This window comes from Dama dama, chromosome 12 (assembly GCF_033118175.1).
Source record: "Dama dama isolate Ldn47 chromosome 12, ASM3311817v1, whole genome shotgun sequence".
NCBI classification, from domain to species: domain Eukaryota; kingdom Metazoa; phylum Chordata; class Mammalia; order Artiodactyla; family Cervidae; genus Dama; species Dama dama.
In genome coordinates this window covers 87,668,076-87,689,473 of record NC_083692.1, presented here as the reverse complement: position 1 = coordinate 87,689,473, position 21,398 = coordinate 87,668,076, and the positions used below count along the sequence as shown (strand labels likewise).

General features: G+C 48.8%; 1 long non-coding RNA gene across 2 annotated transcripts in view; it reads left to right on the top strand.

The window, feature by feature from the left end:
* The window catches only part of LOC133067439 (uncharacterized), a 32,156-nt gene that overhangs the window by 3,854 nt on the left and 6,904 nt on the right, over positions 1-21,398 (top strand). For both annotated transcript variants that reach the window (XR_009695254.1, XR_009695253.1), the window contains exons 2-3: positions 8,365-8,444; positions 15,203-15,357. This is a non-coding gene — a long non-coding RNA (uncharacterized LOC133067439). The remainder of the gene's footprint in view (positions 1-8,364; positions 8,445-15,202; positions 15,358-21,398) is intronic.

The following is a 21,398-nucleotide window of genomic DNA, read 5'->3' as shown; positions in this document are numbered from 1 at the left end:
CAGCAGAGGCTACTCACTGGGTGTGGTGCTAGAGCTTCTCACTATGGTGGCTTCGGTTGGGACAGAGCATGGGTTCTGGGAGCCCTGGTTTCCGTATTTGGGGCGTACAGGCTTAGCTGCCCTGTGGCATGTGGGATCTTTGCGGCCCAGGGATTGAACTGGTGTCCTGTGCATTGGCAGGTAGATTCTTAACCACTGGACTACCAGGGAAGTCCCACCATATGGGTTATATGCATGTCAAAGTTCATTGAACTTGAGCTCCATGAATGTCTTGAGATTCATGTGTGTTGTCCTATGTATATTTCAATTAAAAAGTTAAAAGTACACTACCTGGAAAGCTGGTGAAGAGTAAAGGAGATGGAGAATGTAGTTGTGCCTGTCTCAGAACCGACACCTGGGGACATTGCCTACTTCCCAGTACCACTCTGAGAGGCAAGGACTGCCCTCCACTGATGTCCTGCTATGGTGGTGGTGATGGTCAGTTGCTTGTGTCCAACTCTTTGCAACCCTATGGACCGTAGCCAACCAGGCTCCTCTGTTCATGGGATTTTCCCAGCAAGAACACTGGAGTGGGTTGCCATGCCCTCCTCTAGGGGATCTTCCTGGCCTAGGGATTGAACCCACATCTTCTACATTGGCAGGTGGATTCTTTACTGCTGAACCACTGGGAAAGCCTGATGTCCTGCCATAGACCAAGCCTTAGCTAGGATCAGATGACGCTGTTAGAAATGAGGGATGAAAGGGGACAGGGTCTTCTTTTCTCATTGATTTGCTTTATCATTAAATGTGGTAACTCACTGTGGTGCTCAGATCCGCGGCCTGGTGTGCAACGAGTTCCCTGAAGTGGGGAGCACTCGGCTTTCCTGGTTGGGGGCCAATGAGATGGCATTGAGAGTGACCCTTCTATTTGTAGACAGGCAAGATTCCTCAGAGAGAGCCTTGAGGACCCCAGGTTCACCCTGCAATGGAGCTGCAGAGCCCCACTCCCACCTCTCATTGACCTGCATCCCAAATGCCCCCAGGATCAACTGGCTGGGGACAACTGTACCACTTCAACCCTGTTCCAAAGTCACTGTCCCAGTCCCAGAGAGGGAAGTGACATCTCCAAAGCCGCACAGGAGGTTTGCAGCAAAGCAGTCAAGGCCGTGGGTGGATGGGAGAATGAGCGGCTCAGGGCTTGGGTTGCCAGCCAAGCTTTTCCTGTATGCCCATGGGGGCACGGCTGGGGGTTGTGTTCCTCTTGATCTGAAGAGGGAGGGCAGCCATAGTTGTAACCAGGGAAATACCCGATATGACAGGGGCTTCTCTGCCAGGTAATGTGGAGGGTGAACCCCAGCCCTTAAGCCCTCTAAGCTCCTCCAGGACAGGAGCGAGGACTGTCTCGTTCACTGCTGGGCCCCGGTGCCTGGCACACACGTGAGACGGTAGATGTTTGAGGGAAGAATAAATGAATGCATGAGGAAAGACTGCCACAGCACGCATGTCGATGCCAGGGAGGGAAGGGTTTGTTCTGGTGCACAGGGGTGTGTGTGTGTGTGTGTGTGTGGAGGGTTACCCAGGCTGAGCCTGTGTGGTTGCAGGGGTTTCAGAGGGAGCTGCTGTAGGTGGGGAAAGGCAGGAGGACTCTCTTGCAATCCCAACACCCCGAAACAACTGGCTTTATGAGCCAGAGGCCCCTGTGAAGCTGTTGGGGCCAGGGCCGGGGAGGTCCCCGCATCCAAAAAAGGCAGTGCCTTGGTCCAAGATGCAGGAAACCTGGGTTCCCACCCTCCACTGCACTCCGAGCAAGTAAAACTGGAGAGGCAGCCCTCCTCTGGGGGAGCAGAGGCAGCCCAGGCTTCTCCCTCTGGGCACGCTGGCCCTTGGACAGGGCCTCGCCCTTGGGACTCCTCTCGCTGCGGGGCCCCGGAGGACCTGTAGCCCACCCCTTAGAGAGAGCCAAAGGTCTGCCCTGGGTCAGTCACAGAGGAACAGAGCAGAGACTGGCTTCCAGCCTGGCGTCTCCAGCTTCCACTGTCTACCTTATTCAGCTCAGTCAGCACAGAGCAGGTAGCCCCACCCAGAACCCCACACTCCTTCAGTTAAAGTGGGAGCCCTGTGCCCCCATGCAGGAGCAGGGCCTCTCCTATGGGGGCCTCCCCTCTGACAGTGCTTGCCGCCTGTACCCGCTCACCTGCACCAGGCTCAGGATGAGGCGAGGGCCGACTTCAGAGAAGCCTGTTCTCAGGGCCTTGGTTACGGTGTCTTCTGATCCCCAGGGCAGGGCCCGTGTCTCCTCCACCAGATCCAAGACTTATGGTCTCAGTTCTCTAGCCCTTGGGCACTGAATCTCACCCAAGGGAGCCCAGGGCTGGCTAGGACCTCTCACATACCTCCTACTGCAGGCCAGGCCCCTCTGTAGACCTGGGGTGCCGGCCTGGGGCAGGTCTGGCTGGGGTAGATCTTCAGTACCCTCTTCCTGGAAGCTTCTGTGGTTGTGTCTTATTTGTTCCTGTATCATCATAGACCCCAGCATAGAGTGGGGTTTTGTGATATTGAAAGAGGTGACTTGGGGTGTCCTTTGAGAGGCTCTAGGAAGAGATCCCAGGCCCTCCACTCCACCATCCCCCTAACTCCCCAGGAGTCACAGTCTGGAATTCCACCGAGAGAGGCACATGCCTTGACATTCTCTTCGTGAGAGTAAATCAGAGGATTGGTTTATTCTGCTCTTGGGCCCAGAGGCCTCAGGGACTTCTGAGAGCCAGACTGAAGATATGGGTGGGGAGAGGTCTGCTAGCCTGTTCTTTAGCCTCTGGAAGAGAAAAGCTGAGATCCCAGGGAGGGGTGGACCTCTGGAGACAGGCTTGGGCTGCAGGGGCCCTTGGGGCTGGCAGGAACAGCAGGGCCTGTCTGGGAGGGAGCCTCTGACAGACGCTTTATCAGGCTCTGTCGCCGGCGTTATCTGTGGCTTCTCAGCAGAGAAAGAGCCACGGTCCTCAGCCACCCTCAGACCACTCCAGGGCTGGAATAAAGCAGCTGAGTCAGCTGGCAGCCCCATGGCTCCACTGTTAGACCATGGACTGTGCAGCCCTGGGGCCCACGTGGGGTGTTCAGGGGGGTGGCTGGCCTGGCCTGGCGACAGCCCGTCTGCCGGGACTCCTCCGCCAAGTCCTCACTGTCGCAGGGACCACCTCCCTGGAGCCTGTCTGCAGAATGGGGATGGGGCACCGGGTCACCCCAGCCCCTGCAGGGCCCGGCTGAAAATGTCAGCCACAAAGGACAGGACACAGGGCGGCCTGTCCAGGAACAAGGGCCAAGTGTTGGCGTGGGGTGATGGCCGGGGCTGAGCTGGTCAAATGTTTACTTGGAATGGTTCCAAGTGGGCACCCTCCAGCCACGGGGGCAGCTGGCGTCTGGCATTGGGCCCTCCTCTACCCACCACCATGGGGCAAGACAAGAGTTCAGAACCATCCCAGATGGGCTCGAATCCAAAAGCACTCAGAGGGGGCTGCCAGTCTAGGCCTTGGCATTGTCACTCCCTCCTGGTCCCTACCCATTTTAGGGGAGAGAAATTGCTGGGAGGCCAGTTTCAATTGCTTTCATTCTGGAAGCACCTGTTTCTCTGGCTTCCTGTAGGGCCGCCATGTATGGTCGGGCAGGTTGTGCACTGCTAAAGGACACCTTGCCACTGAAGTAAATGGACCTGAAACCCTGCAACTGGGCCTGAGCTTCATCAGCCCAGAGGGTGCTTTTCTGCAACTGTCTGCTAGGAGGGGGCACCTTTGTGTGCTGGGCATTGGAGACATTAAGATGACAACATGATTCTCTTGGTAGGACTAGCTCATAGTCTGTTACAGATAGGGCTGCCTGATATAATATAGGATGCCCAGTTGGATTTGAATTTCAGAAAACAACAAATACTTTTTTAAGTGTATAATTGTGTCCTCTGCAATTTTACAATGTTTGAGTGTCATGGGTGAATGCTCTCTGCATGTCTGCATGTACTGGGCCCTGTACTCAGTCGTGCCTGACTCTTTGTAACCCATGGCCTGACTGTAGCCCACTAGGCTTCTCTGACCATGAAATTTCCCAGGCAAGAATAATGGAGTGGGTCGCCATTTCCTCTTCCAGCGAATCTTCCCAACCCAGGGATCAAACTTGCATCTCCTGCATTGGAAGGCAGATTCTTCACCACTGTGCCACCTAGGATCCTCTCCGAAGTCTGGTTAAATCAGACCTTCCCTCAAGTCTCCCTCAGCACATAGGGCCCTCGGGGTCATGAAGGAGACGGTGGGAGGCTGAAGAGAGGCCAGTGTGGCTGGAGAGGAGCATGAGAGGGAGCAGGGGTGAGATGGAGTGTGGACTGGGAGGCTGGGGTTCTCTGAGTGAGATGGGGCTGCGGGAGGGTTTGAGCAGGGACCTCACATTGTAACAGGCTCCCTCTGGTGGTGGTGTTGAGAATAGGCTGGAGGGGCCTGACCGAAGCAGGCAGACCTGTGAGGAGATTGCATCCATGCAACGGCTGGCTGCAGGGCAGTGATTTTGGAGCTAGAGAGAAATGGCTGATTCTGGACACAGGAACTTTTTGTTACGGAAAATGTCAAACACACACAGAAGTAACAAAGATAATGCAAGGAGCTCCCATGGCCCCATCACCCACTTTAACCATCATCAGCTCACAGCCAATTTCGTTTCATACAGACCTTTCACCCCTCTTGACAACTGGATTATTTTGAAACAAATCCCAGATATCATGTTATTTCATCCATAAATATGTCAGTATATCTCGCTGAAAGATAAGGCCTGGGTATATTTTGAAGCAGGAACCACCAGGAATTTGCCCCCAGACCTCAAGCTATTAAGAGAGAGTAGGCCCCTGACCTCATGAAACCCATGGCTCAGCAGTTAGTTCCCTGGTCATCTCTCTAAGGCCTTCTCGTGTTTTCCTCCTCAGGCCTCCTGCCTCCCACCCTCCCGCTTGCGTTCACTCCTAGTGCGATGCTCCTCAGGCTGGGGCCTGGGGATGCTGGCATGGACTCGCTTTTGGAAGTTCCTGCCTTCTCCCCAGACCTCACAGGAGCCCGAAGCCTCTCCTCTTTCTGGTCTCTTGAGAACAGGATGGTGCTGTGTCTGCAACTGAGGTTCCCAAGGCCCTCACAGATGGTCACTCCCTGCAAACTGGGGAAAGGCAGACACTCCTGGTGAATGTGAGGGAAGCACTGGGAAGTCACAGCGTGAGAGACAGGGACACAGATTCAGACATCAAAACCCCTTGAAAGTTCAGGGAGGCTTTTTGCTCTCAGAAGCCCGCCCCCTCCAGGAAGCACCTAGGATTACGTCTAACGTGCTGGGAGATTTCGCAGGGATTCCTTCCCCTCTCTGGGTCTGGTCATGCAGGGCTTCTGCCTTCTCCCCTCCTCTCAGATTCTGCTCCCCCTAAGTTCCCCAGATGGGGGGAGTTGAGGGGCAAAGGTGAACTTGGGGACAGGCTGCTGGGAACATGCTAACTGCGGACCCAGCCACCCACACTTTGACCTCTGTGATGCAGGCATAGTATCCCTACTTTCCAGAAGAGGAAAGTGAGGTGCAGAGAAATAGAGACACTTGACTAGGATCCCCTAGTTTGTAGGCAATACAACCAGGGCTTGAGTCCAAGGCCAAATGCTCAGCGTTGCTGCCCAGGTGCTCCTGTGGTTTTTGAGGTCCCACCCCCAGGCAGAGTCCTCAGCAGGCTGAGTTTCACCAGTGTGACCTAGATTCCAGCCACTCTGCTGCCTCAGAACCTCCTGAAGCCTGAGCCCCTCCTAGCCTCCTCATGGTGACACTGGGAGGCTGGCTGGCCTTCCCATTCCAATCACCTTCACTCCCTGAGTCCTGCGAGGGCCAGACTTCACGGGCACCGGGTACACCAACACGTTTCTCTCGTTTCATCCTCACAGCAACTGAGTGCGGCATTGGGCCCATTTTACAGATGTGGAAACTGATGCCCGGAGAGGAGCAGTGACCTGCCGGGAGCCGCACAGCCCCGCCCTGGTGGAGACAGGACTGAGACCAGATTTCTCTGACTCCCTGCACGCCGCCCACTACACTGCAAGGAACTGGCTCAAAACACCTAACCCAGTGCGGTTTGGTTGTCCTGGCTCCTGGCAGCCTTTTGTTTTCTTCCCCAAACAACTCCTTTGTCTTAGTTTTACCTAGGTAGTAACACTTGATCTTTCTAATAATTGTGGGACAAAGGTATGATGATTGGTTTTTATAGGTGAAGTGCCACACGTGCCTCCAGGGACACTGTGTTTTGAAACTTTCCTGAAAGTTCCCCAAAGCTTGAGTTACTCCCAGAGCTGCCCATGGATGCTCACGTTCTTCTAGCTCCCCCTACAGCCTTTCAACAATGTTGACTCACCCTGCAAAACTTTCTGCAAAGTTTTCTTTTCCCTTTAAGTCAACACCTCCCATGGTTACCACATCTGGACCTTCTCCTCACAAGTCTGGATCCACCATGTCCCTCCTTGCTCCTCATGTTCAACAATAGTCAAAGCACTTTTGCCTTTTGTAACTCCATCTTCAAGAAACTAGGATTTAGTACAGGCTTAAACTAGGGAGGCTGTCAAGCGTGAGAATCACAAGAGCGTATCTGGGTTTCCGTCAACCTGAGAGCTCTTTGTGGGAGAGATCTGTGTTCTCCAATCAGATTACACTAACATTCTTTCAGGGAAGGGACGTTGTCTCCCCCAGAGCCCCCAAGCCCTGGGTCAAGGCCCCTGTGGAGCAATGACTGTGGCAGTGAGTGGGGAGAGGCGGCTCTGGGCTCTGCTCTCCATCAAGCTTGTGGGTAGCACTCCACGTCTAAAGCAGAAGGATGGAGCCTCTGTTTCCTGGGGTTCAGGCAGGACGTAGGGAGGACGGGAAAGACCCGGTGGGGAGGCAGCTGTGGGTTTGCTCTGTGCACCCACCTATCTCAGAACCCAAAGGAACTTGAACATAGGCCGCAGCGAGAATGAGTCCTCCCGAGAGTGAGCGTGTTTGGGTTGAAGCTACTGTTCCTGGAGGCAGTGGCCAGGGCCTGGGCATTCACTGTGGGGAGGGGCAGGGTCAAGAGAGGGAGGGGGAGTAGAGGTCAGCTGATGTCCAAGGACCTGTGACCTCGGGGACTCCACCCTGAATGTCCTGCTGCCCCTGGTCACCCCCACTCAGGGCTCCCAGAGGTCCCCCAGCCTCCTGCTCAGACAGGCACATTCCTGCTCTCACCTCCTCTCACTGGCTTCTGTTTGTTCACCCATCCATCCGACTTTCAATCAACATTTAATTGATCATCTACCAAGTGCCAGGTTTTTGTTTGTTGGGGGCAGAATTCACTGAGGTACGATTTACATACTGTAAACTCATCCCTTTTTATTGTGTGAGGTTTAACAAATGTTCAACAGTGGTGTAAACACCACCATAATCAAGCTATTGAATATTTCCATCAGTACTTCCTTCCTGCGCCTTTGTCAACAGCACTTCCTCCTCCTCCCAGCCCCTGACAGCCTCTGATCTATTTTTTGTCCCTATACTTTTGCCTTTTCCAGAATGCCGTGTAAATGGAATCATACAGCCGGTAACCTTTTGAATCTGGCTTCTTTCACTCAGCGTAAAAGCTTATGAGAGTCATCTGAGTTCTTCCATGTATTTGTACTTGGTTCCTATTTTATTGCCCAGTGAGTTTTATTTCTGTATGAATTGTATAGATTCAGGGTTGTATAGGTTATAGGTAATTTATTTGGGCTTCCTCAGTGGCTCAGCAGTAAAGAATCAGCCTGAGATGCAAGAGATGCAGAAGATTCAGGTTTGATCCCTGGATCGGGAAGATCCTTCGGAGAAAGAAATGACAACCCACTCCAGTATTCCTGCCTGGAAAATCCCATGGACAGAGGAGTCTGATGGGCTACAGTCCACAGAGTCGTAAAGAATCAGACACGACTGAAGTGACAGAGCACACAGGCAATTCATTTATCTATTCGTCGGCTAATGAACATTTGGATTGTGTCCAGTGTTGGGCAATTATGAATAATGCCACCTGCAAACATTCACGTGTAGGTTTTTGTGCAAAAAGGAATTTTCATTTTTCCGGGGACGATACCTCGAAGTGGGATTACTGAGTCATAAGTGTATGTTTAGCATTATAGGAATCTGCCAGACTGTTATCTGGAATGGCTATACTATTTTCAAAATAATAATAACCTTCTAAAGTCTAAAGTCTAACTTGCACATCTTGACAAATGCCAGCAGGAATTCTGTTCCTAACTGAAAGCATCTCTTTTTTGGGCAAATGTAAGTTTTCATGGGGTAGCAAAGAGTTGGACATGACTGAGCGACTGAACTGAACTGAAGTTTCCATTTCTCTAGGTAAATATCCAGAAGTGGGACTGTTGGATCGTGCGTGGGTTAAGTTTGTCATAAGAAGCTTCCAGACTACATTACCACCAGTAGGTACAAGTTTCAATTGTTCCACATTGTTACCAAGTGCCAGGTTTTTTTTTTTTTAATGTTTCATTATGAAAATTTCCAACATCTAAGAAAGTAGAAAGAAGAGTACTTTACTGAACCTCCACTTACTCATCAGCAACCTTCAGCAACTACCTCCTTATCATCCTTAGATCATGTTTCTTCACCCCACCCACCATGACCTAATTATTTTTGAAGCAAATCCCAGATGTCATATCATTTTATTCATAAATATTCAATATTACCTTTCCGCAGTACCATTATCACATGTAAAACATGCCATTATCCCAGTTAATATATATCCAGTCAGAGCTCACATTTTCCTGATTGTCTCCTGAATGTCATACTTATTTTTTTTTTCGCAACTTGGGTGTTTGAATCAGGATGCAAATAAGGCCCACACATTGTGATTGGTTCACATGTCTTTAAATTACTTGGCTAGAAAGTCACTTGGGATAGTTCTTCTCTTTGTGGTTCTGTCACTAATTCAATGTATAGATTTATTTGCTTCATTTTACTTTCAGCTTTTATGAATTTATCTAAAATTTTATTTATGGTTACAAAGTCTATCGTACAGAGTATATTTACAAAGGTCTAACTTTCATTTGTGCCCTCCTCATCACATCCCCCCTTCCTCTAATTATTAATTTGAAAAAAATTATGCTTTATCCTTCAGTTAGGTTCAGTTCAGTCGCTCAGTCATATCTGACTTTGTGACCCCATGGACTGCAGCATACCAGGCTTCCCTGTCCATCACTAACTCCCGGTTGCTCAAACTCATGTCCTTCAAGTCAGTGATGCCATCCAGCCATCGCAGCCTCTGTCGTCCCCTTCTCCTCCTGCCTTCAATCTTTCTCATCATCAGGGTCTTTTCCAGTGAGTCAGTTCTTTGCATCAGATGGCTAAAGTATTGGAGCTTCAGCTTCAGCATCAGTCCTTCCAATGAATATTCAGGACTGATTTCCTTTATGATTGACTGGTTTGATCTCCTTGCAGTCCAAGGGATTCTCAAGAGTCTTCTCCAACACCACAATTCAAAAGCATCAATTCTTTGGCACTCAGATTTTTTTATGGTCCAACTCTCACATTCATACATGACTACTGGAAAAACTGTATCTTTGACTAGACAGACTTTTGTCAACAAAGTAATGTCTCTGCTTTTTAATATGCTATCTAGGTTTGTCATAATTTTTCTTCCAAGGAGCAAGTGTCTTTTAACTTCATGGCTGCAGTCACCATCTGCAGTGATTTTAGAGCCCAAGAAAATACAGTCTCTCACTGTTTCCATTGTTTCCCCATCTCTTTGCCATGAAGTGATGGGACCAGATGCCATGATCTTTGATTTTTGGATGTTGCGTTTTAAACCGGCTTTTTCACTCTCCTCTTTCACTTTCATCAAAAGGCTCTTTAGTTCCTCTTCGCTTTCTGCCGTAAGTGTGGTGTCATCTGCATATCTGAGCTTTATCCTTCCATTGATTTACATACGTGTACACACATATGTGTGTATGTGTATATAAAATATGTGGATATACACACATACTCACATCCCTCCCTTCTTTTGTTAGTTAAGTGTGAGTGCACAGCCACACTCTCCACTATCCTGCTTGATTCACGTTACATCTTGCCCTGCACCGCCTCCCACAGTGGTCTGTTGAGAGCTCCTCTGGTCTTTATCATCAGAGTCCTCCTTTGTGTTGATAACCACAGTCCCCTGCTTATGGACATTTTCCTTCTTTCCAGTCCTTTGCTGTTACAAATAGAGTTGTAGTAAAAAGCCTTGTACTTCCATCTTTCGGCATAGTAGAAAGATGGAGTATATTCCCAGCAGTGGAATTCCCAAGTCACAGCTTGAGCATAAATGGTGATTTTGCTAGCTTTCGCCCAGTTCCCCTGCAAAGGGATTGTACCATTTTGCGTTCCCATCAGCTGCACAGGGCTTGTTTCCCCGTAACTTCCACAGCAGAATGTGTTGCCAAACTTTCGGATTTTTGCCAGTCTGATAGGTAGGAAACGGTATCTCTGAGTCATTTTGATTTGCATTTCTTTTACTTGATTGAGGTTGATCATCTTTTTATATGACTAAGGGCCATTTGCATTTCTTTTTCTGTGAACTGTCTGGCAATATTTTTAGCTCATTTTTCTTGGAGGTTGTTGGTTTATTCCTACTCTACTTCTAGAGGCTCTTTATATAATAGACATTAATCCCTTGAAATTTATAGATTAATATAAATTAATTATAGGACTTCCCTGTGGCTCATATGGTAAAGAGTCTGCCTGCAATGCAGGAGACCAGAGTTCGATCCCTAGGTTGGAAAGATCCTCTGGAGAAGGGAACGGCAATCCACTCTGGTATTCTTGCCTGGTGAATTCCATGGACAGAGAAGCCTGGTGGGCTACAGTCCATGGGGTCGCAAAGAGTTGGACACGACTGAGCGACTAACACACACAGTCCCTTGAAAAGACCCTGATGCTGGGAAACATTGAGGGCAGGAGGAGAAGGGGGCGACAGAGGATGAGATGGTTGGAAGGCATCACCTTCTCAATGGACATGAGTTTGAGCAAACTCAGGAGACAGTGAAAGTCAGGAGAGCCTGGCATGCTGCCATCCGTGGGGTCACAAAGTGTTGGACACGACAGAGTGACTGAACAGCAATCCCTTGTCTATGATAAAGGTTCAGGTATTTTCTTCCCTTGGTCATTGGTCTCATTCATTCATTCATTCATTCATCAGTCTCAAGCCACCAGATGCTGGGGATGCAGCAGTCATGAACAGAGTGGCCCTGAGTGGGTCCACTGCCTTGGGACACCCAAGCCAGAACCTTGGGCTGATCCTAGCCGGTCCTTTCCCGGGCTGTCCTTTCTGCCTCCTAACCTTTCTCTGGCCACACAGTGACCGTCCTTCCTGAGTCCTGCCTGCTCAGGCCCTCAGCCTCTCCCAATCTGCCCTCAGTGGGAGTCAGAAATGGAACTGAGTGTCTCTCTGTCTCCCTCAACATGGATGATACCTGATGAGTGAGCAGGTGAAGAAAGAGCAAGTCAATGAATGACTCTTAGGAGAATGACATAGACTCAGTCCAGGAAGCCAAGTGCTTGGTTTGGCTGCAATTCTTGTCCCTATCTTACTCCTTCCTGGAGTAGTGGTGGTGTGTGCTGGCCCAGGGGATATCTCTTTCTCAGTCTTAATCCTGTTGACTTTCTTTCTTTCCTTCCTGTTAATATTTGTTTGGCTGTACTGGGTCTTAGTTGCGCCACACAGGATCCTTAGTTGTGGCATGCAAACTCTTAGTTGCAGCATGTGGGGTCTCGTTCCCTGACCAGGGATCCATCCCGGGCCCCCTGAATTGGGAACAGGAGTCTTAGCCACTGACCCATCAGGGAAGTCTTCCTATTGACTTTCAAATTGAAGTTTATGAGCCATCTGCTCACGACCAGCTGCTGAGGTAGCCACTCCCTCCTCCCTCCCCTTGACGACATCACCCTGTTCTTTAGGCCTCTGTTTCCTCACATGTAAGATGAGGAAGGTGTACTTGTTGGCTTCTACAACCCTTCTGCCTGGGGTGGGTTCTTAAGCCCAGTCTGGGCGCTTTCTTTACTGGGATGCTGGAGGCGCCCTCTGGTGGCCAATATTGGCCATGCATCCCAGAAATGGTCTTTGCAACCTGCATGGCCCTCTGAGTGGGTTTGTTTATGTGTGTGTAACTGTCCATTTGTATTGGAATGATACACAGGGGATGTGTGACAGGCTTATGATACATATAATTCAGAGCTTTATTAGATCTCTGATGAAAATGCAGAGAGAGAAGTGAGACCATTTAAAGGAAATGCAAAAGCTGGCAAAAACTTTCTGGCATCTGCTGGTGACACCTAGGGTTGTGGAATGCCTTGGGGCGTCTATTCCAGTAATACACATTGAGAACATTACTCCTGTGCTCAAAATCTCATCCTTGTTCCTCTGCAGAACAAGGTAGATATCAAACTCCTGACCAAGGGCGTTTGGGCCTTCAGAAGCTTACCCCTGCTTGTTACTGATGGCCCCCATATGGCCCCATTTTTCACTCTTGTCCTTCTTTCCTGTCCCACTCTAGGCAAGCTACCTGACCCATTCCCATCTCCTAGTCTCTGCTCATGCTGGTTCTTTTCCCCAGAGTGTCCTACCTTCTCCCTTAGTCACCACAGCATCTTTCAAGACTTGGCTAAATGCAACCTCCTCTAGGAAGACCTCCTGGATGTTTCCATTTGGGTCTGAGCTGTCTTTCCACTGAACTCCCCAGTAACTACATCTGTCTTCTGGTATACAGACAATTAGTGTTTTTCTAGGTAACTCAGGTTGAAGATTTCCAGTTGAGTAGCCCCTCCTGTAGGATTGATCCCATGTCTGCTCCATATCTGAGTCCTTCTAAACACTGAATCCTCCCCATTGGCATACATGCTGCAGAGCCCTGACTCCCATCCTGTCTTCCATCTCCTCTGAGTGCTTGGCTTTAGCCAGAAGAGTCTTCTCTTGTGGAAGGAGTTCTGGTGGTAGAGGAGAAAGATGGGACAGACTCCTGTTGGACCCTGCCCTTCAGAAGGCAGATGGCTGCCCAGCGCACAGACTCTAGCTGCTGCGCTGTGTGTAGGAGGCTGGTCTCTGGGTGCCCAGATTAAAGCATCAGATCCATGTCACTGCCCGGCTCTTTCCTTCAAGGACAGAAGTCCTAACTGCAGCAATCGCAGGCAGATTCTTTACTGACTGAACCACCAGGGAAGCCCAGGGTGTTAGCTCCTCAGTCGTGTCTGACTCTGTGACTCTGTGGACTGTAGTCTATTCGGCCCTCTGTCCATGGAATTCTCCAGGCAAGAATACTGGAGTGGTAGCCACTCCCTTCTCTGGAGGATCTTCTCAACCCAGGGACTGAAGCCAGGTCTCCCACATTGCAGGCAGATTCTTTACCGACTGAGCCATCAGGGAAGCCCCCTGGCACTAATATTCCTGATTAATTGTAGAAGTCTGCTTTTGTCAGTTTTTGTGCTAACATGAAATTCTCATATAACCCATTTGTAGATGAGGAAACAGGATCAGAGAGGCTAAGTAACTTGCTCAAGGTCACACAGCTCTGAGTGTGAATGCTCAGTCTCTGATTTCCAGGCATCTCCAAATCCTGGCAGTTCCTGGAATATTCTGCGGTCACTGTGTCCTGCACACGTAGGTGCCTGATGAATTCCTGAATAATAAAACACAGACATAATGTCTGTATAACGATCCCTTTCTGCTAGTCTTCCAGTCTGCCTCAGGCCCACATGTTCACCTCTGTGTGTGGGAAGAGCCCCAGAACTGGGATTGTCCAACAGGCGCATAGCTCTGGGGCTGAAGGGGTAGTGATGCCTGGGTCACGGGAGAAGTGAATTCCCTGCATCTGGGTTTTGGGGGGAATAGGCCCTGGGCTTGGCGAGCACTGGCACCTGCTGGCCCACTGGGTGTGCTGGGCTGCGGGGGGATCCCTGTCTCTCAGCTTTAGTACTACTGACTATCAAACTGAAGTTTGAGAGCCATCTGCTCATGTCCAGCTGTTGAGGTGTTCCTCCCTCCCCTTGACCACATCATCCTCTTCTCTGAGCCTCCGTTTTCCTACATGTAAAATGGTCTTTAAGGCCCAGAGTGCAGCTGCTGAAGCCATCGGTCAGTTACGTTCCCCAGGTAGAAATCTGAAAGGCCCCTTGTCATGGCCACTGTACTGGTCTCCCAGATCCTTCTGTCCCGGACCTGGCCTGGAGGATGGCCCCACGGGCCACAGCTGGAGGGAAGAAACCAGGAGAGAAGCCGATTGGCCCAACCCGGGTCAGGTGTCTCCTTTTGGCCCAATCAGCTATGGCCAGGGGGTGGGGCCACACGCCGCCTCTGCAGCAGGGCCTCGGAGCCCGCTCTCTGACTGCAGGTACCCATCCCGGGGCACGCGCACTGGCAGGGCAGGTGAGGGAGCGCAGGGTGTTGGCGGCATTCTCTCGCTGACTGTCAGTGCGACGCAGCCGGTGGCTCCACGGGGCCAGCTGGACTTCAAAGGCACTGTGCCCACCTGATGGCCGCTGCCGCGGGGCAGGACCATGGGGATCTGTCTTCCTGTTAGCTTGGGACCCCAAGTAGGCAGGGAGCACGGAGGTTAAACAGCCCTGCATGTAGTCTTGGGTTTGGGTCCAGCTCTTCTACTATCTTGAGCAAGTCACTTCTCTCCTCTGGCCTCAGTTCCCTCATCTGCCAAATGGGTGTCATCATGAGCCTGGTGGGGAAGAGACTCTGTGGTGTGGAGGTTTGGGGCTCAGTGTTCAAGCTGGCTTGAATCCAGCTTCTCCAGTTACTTGCTCTGCGACCTTGGGCAAGTTACTCAATCTCTCGAAGCCTCAATTTTCCCATCTGTAAAATGGGAATGAAGAAGACTTTCTCTCTTTGATTCTTCAAATGGTGATGTGAGACTGCTATATTTAAAATGGATAGCCAACAAGGACCTAATGTAGAGCACATGGAACTCTGCTCGGTGTTATGTGGCAGCCTGGATGGGAGAGGGGTTTGGGAGAGAGTGGATACATGTATGTATATACATATGTATGGTTGCATCCCTTCGCTGTTCGCCTGAAACTATCACAACATTGTTAACCAGCTATACCCCAATACAAAGTAGAAAGTTTTTTAAAAAAGGTAATGTGCTATGTACCAGCTGGGGGTACACTCCCTCATCTCTTATCCTCTCCTCTTTCCTGGCTCCAGTCCTCTCAGCTCCCTGGCTAATGAGTCAAGCAGTGGTGGTGTCAGGCCTCCGGTGAGGATTCAACCATACAAGAAGAGTGACGTTGTGCTGCAGACTTCTTGCCTGGGTGGCCTCAGCCTTGTCCAGGGTTTATGGAGTCCTTCCGTCCTGGCAGGTAAGTCCTGTCCCAGAGGGGTTCTCAGGCACTGCTGCGCAGGGCAGGCTGCAGGCTTGAGAGGAGCCTGTCTGGGATGTCTGGACCTCTGGATATCAATCTAGTCTTTGCCGCTCAATCCCTGTGTGGCCCCCACACTAAATAAAGATTCCATGAGCTGGGGAGGGAGGAAACTCAGAGGGGAAGTGAGAAAAGACAACAATCAGGTCTGGGGAGTCCAAAGCCTTGGCCTCTGGGGCAGCTGAGGAGGTGGGAAGGGTCTGGACCTCCTTGTGCCATGACCGGTGCTGGAGTGGAAGCAAAAGTCGTCCGGTGGGTGTGGCCAGGCAGGTGGGCCTGATGTGTCCTCACAGAGCTCCCATGAGCAGCGGAAGGCTTCCGTGTGCCCACGAATATTTTCCACCGCCTGGAGAGCTGTGGCCTCAGCAGCATGCATCTGATAGGCGCAGGAGTGTGGTGAGATGAGGCCCAGAGGGCAGGAGGACCCGGAGAGGCGGAGGGGAGGCCCAGAGGGAGACCAAGTGTGGTCCGGGGACACAGTGTCTGATGTCCAGACCTCTTGGGGGAGGACAGCAAGGCAGATCCCCAAGAACTGAATCTGCCTCACATTCCCCCTCCCCTGCCTCAGCACCACATAATCACCACCCCAACTCAAGAACTGAGTCGTAGTCTTGACTAAGATGACCTGTCCTCCATCCCAGTGACATGAGGGCTCAAAATAGAAATGCAATTCAGTTAGATAAGGAGAGTTCTGTTTATCATGTACCTTGCTTTGTAGTCTGAGATTTGTACCTGCCACCCAAGGATAAAAGGGACATGATACAATTTCGTACAGGTGAGAAGAGATGACTTTCAAAGATAAACTAACATTAGTCTTTACATCTGTAAGGCTGGGCCATGAAACTTCCACAGATCACCAGGGTAAAGATTTGTGATTCATGTCTTTGCCCCAGTCAAGATACCATTAATTCTGTGAGGGAATTTTGGGGGTGCATGAAGACTGAACAGGGACTCCCCTGGTGGTCTAGTGATTAGGGCTTTACCTTCTGATGAAGGGAGTATGGGTTCGACCCCTGGTCAGAGAGCTAAGATCCCACATGCTTTGTGGCCAAAATAACAAAAAAACCAATAGCAATATTGTAACAAATTCAATAAAATGGTCACATTAAAAAAAATCTGGAAAAAAAAAAAAAGACTGAACAAAATACTCATACCAAATGAAACTGGGGTAGAAGAGAGATTTCAAGACACAGGATGAAAAAATATATAGGGAATATTTGATATATAAGAAGAAATGACTGCTGCTGCTGCTAAGTCACTTTAGTCGTGTCCAACTCTGTGCAACCCCATAGACGGGAGCCCACTGGGCTCCGCCGTCCCTGGGATTCTCCAGGCAAGAACACTGGAGGGGGTTGCCATTTCCTTCTCTAATGCAGGAAAGTGAAAGTGAAGTTTGCTCAGTCATGTCCGACTCGTCACGACCTGGGTCGTGAAGAAATGACTACATGTAGCTAAATCTAAATGAATGATGATGTGATTAATAATTGGTAATTTTTAAAGTAGGAATTCTTGAAACAAAGCCATTCTATAAGGGAAAACTTATTAAGTCAGAAATGAAATAAAGTCTGCAGTGTCCAGTGGGGTAGCCACTAGTCATATAGGTGGCTTTTTACATTTAAATTCATTAAAATTAAATACAACCAAATATGCAGTTCTTCAGTTGCACTAGCAACTTCTCACGTGTTTCATGGCCACACATGGGTAGTGGCTGCTGTCCTGGACATTGGGTATAGAACATTTCCAATATTGCACAAAATTCTTTTGGACATCATTGGTTTAAACTATTAGCAAATCCTTGGAAAGGAGAGGATGTTTTGGAGAGTAGAGAATAAAAGTATTCTAAAGATCTTCTAGGACTTCGCTGGTGGTCCAGTGGTTAAGAATCCACTTGCCAATGCAAGGGACACAGGTTTGATCCCTGCTCTGGGACAGTTCCACATGTCACAGGGCAACTAAGCCCGTGTGCCATGACTACTGAAGCCCATGCACCCGAGAGCCTGTGCTCCATGACAAGAGAAGCCACTGCAATGAGAAGCCCACGCACTGCACGTGGCGAGTAGCCCCCTCTAGCAGCAACTAGAGAAAAGTCTGTGCTTAGCAATGAAGACCCAGTGCAGCCATATGCACAAGAACGCTTTTAAAAGGACAGGGGAGAAGTAAACAGGCAAAACCAGCAGTGAAACTGAAAAGCAGAGTAGAAGTTCTGAATAAGCAAATGATGATGGTGGTGAAGCAATATGACATAAGGAATAAAGAAAAAGTTGAACAAGCCAGGGAGAGGGAGAAAAATATAATCAGTAGTAAATATGAAACTAGGTGGGAGAAATAAAACTAAGTTCATTAACTATTACAATAGCTGTGATCTGGGTGAATTCCCCTATCAGAAGTAAAAGATGTCATTTCCAATAGCTATATGTAGAGAAATTCCCTGGGATGTAACACCTAAAATGCTGAATAAATCTTTAAAAATACTTTTCAAAGACATAGCTTAGATGACAGAAAATAAGGGAAATGCCAAAGTTCAGAAGCATTAGGAAATCTTGAATCCACAGAGGTTTTGGAGCCAATATTTGCCCCAAAGGATATCTGCCTATCTCTGGTGACCCAAAATCTGGCTTTAACAGGCTACACAACTCAGGGAAGAGAAGATAATTCTTGGGACCCAACCAAAGTGAGAAAGCGAGCTCTTGCATAAACCTAGGATTCCAAAGGGCTAGATAACTAGGAAAAATGATACCTACAGAGATTTGTCTGCCTCTGTCTTCACTGGGCTTGGAGCAAAAGAAAGAAGAGTCTTCCTTGAGAATCTCCAGGACAAGACCAGTTTCAACTGTGTAGGGCGCCAGCCTCACACTGCCCGTATCGCCCCCTGTTCTCCCCTCCTCCAAAACAACTAACTAAAAAATGCATTTTAAAGTGTTCCCCAGATGCCTGACGAAGTAATTGTAAATGCTCCCTGGAGAAACACACTTTAAATCTAGGCTTCAAAGAATTCACACAGATAAACTTCTAAGGAACAGAAGGTCATACGAAAAAAATCATTAAATAGAAACTACATGAAATGAGAGTCAGCAGAAACAACACTGCTGAATCAGACCAACAACTACTGAAGATATTAGAATTATCTGTTATAAAATAGGAAGTAATTATGTGTAATTTGCTTAAGAAATTAGAGATGATTGAATCTATGACAAAAGAATGGGAGTATCAAAAGTGATCAGATGAATCTGAAAAAGAACCAAATAGAACCTTTGCTGCTGCTGCTGCTAAGTCACTTCAGTTGTGTCCGACTCTGTGCAACCCCACAGAGGGCAGCCCACCAGGTTCCCCCGTCCCTGGGATTCTCCAAGCAAGAACACTGGAGTGAATTGCCATTTCCTTCTCCAATGCATGAAAGTGAAAAGTGAAAGTGAAGTCGCTCAGTTGTGTCTGACTCTTAGTGACCCCATGGACTGCAGCCTACCAGGCTCCTCCATCCATGGGATTTTCCAGGCAAATAGAACCTCTAGAAGTGACAAATATAATTGAAATTAAAACCCAATGGTTAACACAACATTGTAAATCAATGATAACTGGATAAAATACATTTTTAAAAGAAACTCAATGGATGGCAGATTAGTTCTGGGAAAGACGGAGTAAATATACTCTACCTGTCTCTTATGGAATGCAGTTATAAACCCTGGATAGAATGTATGGACCAACTATTTGAGGACTTAAAAGGTAAGTGAAAAAAGTAAAAGTCGCTCAGTCATGTCTGACTCTGCGACCCCATGGACTGTAGCCCACCAGGCTCCTCTGTCCCTGGGGATTCTCCAGGCAAGAATACTGAAGTGGGTTGCCATTTCCTTCTCCAGGGGATCTTCCCAACTCAGAGATCAAACTCAGGTCTCCCGCATTGTAGGTGGATTCTTTACCATCTGAGCCACCAGGAAAGCCCCAAATATTCATACCAGGTCTTAATTGCAGCATGTGGGATCCAGTTTCCTGACCAGGGGTCAAACCCCGGGCCCCAAGCATTGGGAGTGCAGAGTCTTAGCCACTGGACCACCAGGGAAGTCCCAAGGTAATTGGTGTCCAATAGATTAGAGAAGGAAACAAGAATGTGAAGTACAAGGGAACTGGGGTGAGTATCTCATTTTTCTTCCCTCCAGTGTTGCCTGGCCTGAACTCAGGCAGACTGAAGTCTGGAGGGGTGTACCAGGTGCAGACAGAAAGAGCTTCAAGATAGAGCTCTCTTTCTGGTCTGAGGAGTAGAAAAGGGCCTCCTAAGCATAAGAGGGAGAGTTTTGCTGTTTGTTCTTTTTCATTTTTCCCCAAGGTCTCCCATCCTAGCCTCCAGGCAGTCTTGCAGCGGTGGTAGTGGCAATGGTGATGACACCATCAGTCAAGAGGGTACCTAAAGTTCTGAGAGAAAGAAAACCTTCTCTCTGCCAGAAGACCTGTGAACACAAGTGAAGTGAGTGAAAGTGAAAGTCGCTCAGTTGTTTCCGACTCTTTGCAACCCCTTGGACTATACAGTCCATGGGATTCTCTAGGTCAGAATACTGGAGTAATACTTCCCCTTCTCCAGAGGATCTCCCCAACCCAGGGATTGAACCTAGGTCTCCTGCATTGCAGGCAGATTCTTTACCAGCTGAGCCACCAGGGAAGCCCAAGAATACTGGAGTGGGTAGCCTGTCCCTTCTCCAGGGGATCTTCCTGACCCAGGAATTGAACCGGGGTCTCCTGCATTGCAGGTGGATTCCTTACCAACTGAGCTATCAGGGAAGAGCTCGAGCAAACTGTTTTTGCTTCCCGCCACCCCTACTCTCTGTCTTCCCATTGCTTCTCCCCAGACACAGATGCTGTCATAGTGAGTACATAGCAGAGCTGGGAACCTGAAGTCCCAGATTTCTGGCTGGAGGATGAGGAAGGAAGTCCCCACGGATTTAGAAAGTGTTGGGTGATTACGGAGAGAAGAGAGCCCAAGAAAGTGATCCTGTAACTGTGTGTGAACTTCTGGGATCACCTCCAAACTGTGGATGTTTGGATATGATCCTAAACAGAATGTGAAAGGTTTTAAGAACTGAACTATGGGGCAGACTGCCACCCAGGTCCCAGACTGGTCACTGATGTTGCACATGTAGGACACACTTGAGCAACACTGCAAAAGGCTTTGAAAACTCAACTGATATTGGAACCAGAGCCCAGAAAGTGAGTTGAAATGTATGGCCTGAATCTAGTCTAGCTCAATTATATGTATATAATATTACAATATATATTTATATTTTATATATATTATAAATATTTAATATAATATATACATACATACATATATATAAATGTGTGTGTGTCAACATTCTCCTTGATAAACAAAACCCAGAGCCACATAAAATGATATATAAAATGTCCAGAATACAATCTAAAATGACTTAGGATATAAAGAATGAGAAAAATTTCAATTCTCAGTTAAAAGGCAATCAATAAGTGTGAACCCTGAGAAACCACAGATGTTCAGATTACCACTCAAAGACTTTAAAGTATCTACTATAAGAAGTAAGGGGGACTTCCCTGGTGGTACAGTGGATACGAATCTGCCTGCCAATGCAGGGGACACAGGTTCGATCCCTGGTCTGGAAAGATTCCACAAGCCCGTAGAGCACCTGGGCCTGTGTGCAACGACTACTGAGCCCCAGTGCCGCAACAGCTGAATCCCGTGCACCTAGAGCCTCTGTTCTGCAAGCAAGAGTAGCCCCTGCTCCCCACAAATAGGAAAGCCCACGTGCAGCAGTGAGAACCTGGCACAACCACAAACAGTAAACATTAAAGAAGGGAGGGTGAACACTCTTGAAGGAAAAGATAGACAGTCTCAACAAAGACATAGAAGATATGAAGAGGAGCCAAGTGGAAATTACAGGACTGAAAAATTCAGTGACCAAAAGTTTTAAATAACTGGATGGATGGACCTCAAGATTATCATCGTAAGCAAAGTAAGTCAGAAA